Raw genomic sequence first — 3,487 nt, 5'->3', positions numbered from 1 at the left:
AGGCACTGTTACAACCTTTCTGCATTGCATTGTGTAACAAATGCTTTTATACAGGGAAGGAAATACTATGAACCACCGCAGAGATTAAGATCTTCCGGGTAGGCCCTGCTCTCGGTCCCGCCACCGTCATAGGTATGATTGGCGGGGACGAGAGAGAGGGCCTTCTCAGTGTTTGCCCCTCAACTATGGAACTCCCTCCCTGGTGAGATTAGATCAGCCTCTTCCCTCCTGTCCTTCAGAAAGATGGTAAAGACCTGGCTGTGGGACCAAGCCTTTGGGGCAGTTAAATTGGCTTGATGGTGTTTTATACTGTGTTATTTGTGTGTTGCCTATTTTGTTTTATTATGATATTGTTTTTATGAATCCTATGTTATATTTTAACTGTGTTAATCAGGCTTGTCCCCATGTGAGCCACCCCAAGTCTCTTAGGGCAGATGGAAGCGGGATAAAAAAAAGAGTTATTATTATTATATTATAATGGCAGCAATAGGAGATTTCACCCTGCTGACCGGATATAGTACCAGTTGACTTGTGATAGTTTTAAATAATAGTTTTCATGTGAAGATAACTGATTGTAGTGTTTATGCATATTTACGGTTTATTTTATGTTTTGGTATTGAATTTTTGCCACATATATGTTGTGCTCCATCCTTCAGGGTGAGAAGGGCGGAATATAAATGTTTTAAATAAATAAATAAATAAATACTCTCCTCACTCCTTTTTCCTTGATGCAGAACCTTTGCAAAATATTTGTTGTCAGACCTGAGGCAAAGGAGAAGGTGGATGTTGCAGCCCTATTGACTGTAGGACGAAGAAGTACCATACATATGACAGTGGAATTCCATCATTTTCCGGTAGTCCTGATCCCCCAGGAAAAGCCTACTCATCACTTCATTACACGGGTAAATTTATCCTTTGTATGACACTTTCACCATAGTTGAGGGATGGAGCCCGTCCAATCACATCAAACAACATACGCCTACATCTGGCAGAGTTCCATCCCTCAATTGTGATGAAATCGTTGTAAGAAGCAGCAATGAGAACATGGGAGGCTTCCTATGTTCTAATTTAGAAGAATGAAGTGAGAGCGGGGAGAAGCCAGACGCCGACTCTTTCCCCTGAAGGAGGAGTGATGCAGGCAATGTGGGGTATGGGGTGGCGGTTCCCTACACTGCCCACCAGATTTGCCACACTGGATGGCAAATCCCTCCGCTTTTGCCCGCCATGTGAATCTCAATTTGATGAGGTCCTTAGTCATCTTCCAGAGCTTATGCTGGATTTTTATAGGAGATGTGACCAAGAAGACAGGGGAACATTGCATGGTAATTGTAACTTGTAACTTTTGAACAGGGCAATGACGAAATCCATAATCATCGGCCTTCAAGTAAGACATACAAGGGTTGAATGAAAAGTAATGCCTCCACCTTCGTAACTCCTCAACAGATGGCAGTACTGGTATGCAGCAGGTACTGGCTTGTTCAGTAGACTCTCCTCTACAGTTCCATTTGACGGGAAGCCTTAGAATTGAACAGTTGTGTTGTTAAAGTGTGACGTATGGAACCCTGTGCAGACGGTCAGTCAATGCAACTTAAGCAACGTGCAGTCATTGAATTCTTGACAGCAGAAGGTCTCACCCCAAAGGAGATTCATCAGAGAATGCAAGCTGTCTATGGTGATTGTGTTGATGTGAGTACTGTGCATCGTTGGGCGAGTAAGTTTAAAGATGTTGAGGTGGGAACATCTGATTTAAGTGACAAACAAAGAGTTGGATGTCCTGTGACAACAACCCCAAGTTTCACAAGCAAAAAGTTGACAGATTGATTCAGGACAATAGTCATATCACTCAGAGAGAAATTTCAAGCATAATCAGCATTTCACAAGACCATGTGGGTCACATTATTGCTCTGCTTGGCTATTGGAAGATCTGTACACGATGGGTACTGTAAGACGCTGGTTGCGGAAACAGAGTGTTGACTTCTTCCATGACGGCTTCAGAAAACTTGTTCATCGTTGGCAGAAATGTATCCAATTGTCTGGTGATTATGTGGGAAAGTGAATAGTGGTAGTTCAAGAGCACATTCTAAAGATTATTTCTGCGTTTGATTTATTAAAATATTCCCATCCAAACCGAAGTAACGAAGGTGGAGGCATTACTTTTCATTCAACCCTCGTATATTAAACATGCAAGATTTTCTACAGAAATCAGAGAATCTATCTCAATACCGTATGACATATTTTTGCTACCAACTTTTTGAGATAATATTTGGAAAAGTAAGGATCAAATTCTCAGAGAATGTTTCAGACATAATCAAGCTAAAAATGCCAGAGCAACTAAAAATACCTTAATGGGGTTGAATGAGAAATTTCTCTACAGAACAGTTACTGCCAGTGGCTTTCAGGTGAATGCAATGGCGAATCTGTTCCGAGTTTTAACCTGAAACAGTCCAAAATACTCAATCTGATTGGGGGTGATGTTCATAATTTGGATCGCTCCTTTAATCCAAACTAAAACCTGGGATTGAAATGGGACTCACAGTCTCCCACTCTGTGAGAGATTCTTTCAAAAAGAGAAAGTCATAGAGATTACTCTAGTTTGAGGAATTTCCTTCCAAACCTTTGCTATTGCCATTTCTCCCTCTCAGGAAAGAAACTCTGGGAAATATAGCTGTGGTTTCTAACAGAACATTTACATATCGTCACCAAACTTCAATCAACAAGATCTTTTGGAAGAAACTATGATTATTCAATAGCGATAAAACAAATCAAGATCCTGATAACCTAATAAATTTAGAGTACAGGTCACAGAGTCTGTGTTTATAACCTTTTGTGTTAAAGCTCTGTGCACACACTGAGATTAATACAGTTGAAGAAGGGTCAAATGCTATAGTCTTTTCCCTTTCCCCCCACTTCCCTTTGCTTCCAGGCTACAACTCATTCTCAGTCATCATGTGAAAAGGCCACTTGAGAGATCTTATAAAAACAGGCCCAATAACATATCTTAGGTTGCATTAAATATTTAAAACAATGTAAGGGCTGTGCATTTTAAAACCCAGTTTTTTTATAACATCTCTCTCCCCCTCCCCACCCAAACAGTGTATAATAAATTCACCAAATGTTTAGCCAAAAGACATAGAACACTTCTGACCTTTGAAAATAAATGTTTGTAAATTCCTTTTTCCAAGAAAAATTCAAACAGAAAGTCTATTTGTCTTTAACATCAACAACTCTCTGCAGTATGCAAGGCTTCTCCCTCCTGTTGGAAAAGTTTCAGCTTTGTGAAATCACTCACATAAATAGTGACAAGAGTTTCTCTCCAGTATTTGGGTAAAAATTAGGCATACTATTGAGGAGTTAAAAAGTTAGAAGTTAAAAATATTGGGATTTTTTGAAAAATAAAGTCTGTTAACAGCACTGAGAAACAAGTTGCATCTGTGTTTAGCCATCAATATATGAGGTTTGCAAAATATGCTGACCATAAACTAAATAT

At 39.7% G+C, this 3,487-nt stretch overlaps 1 long non-coding RNA gene across 1 annotated transcript; it reads left to right on the top strand.

The window, feature by feature from the left end:
- The first annotated feature begins 991 nt into the window (after window positions 1–991).
- Window positions 992–2,802, top strand: LOC134299379 (uncharacterized). The gene is made up of 2 exons (XR_010006568.1): window positions 992–1,322; window positions 2,643–2,802. It is a non-coding gene; the product is annotated as an uncharacterized LOC134299379 (long non-coding RNA).
- Window positions 2,803–3,487: the final 685 nt, after the last annotated feature.

Source organism: Anolis carolinensis, chromosome 5, assembly GCF_035594765.1.
Source record: "Anolis carolinensis isolate JA03-04 chromosome 5, rAnoCar3.1.pri, whole genome shotgun sequence".
Taxonomy (NCBI): domain Eukaryota; kingdom Metazoa; phylum Chordata; class Lepidosauria; order Squamata; family Dactyloidae; genus Anolis; species Anolis carolinensis.
The sequence above is the reverse complement of the archived record's forward strand: the minus strand, read 5'-3'. Positions and strand labels throughout refer to the sequence as shown.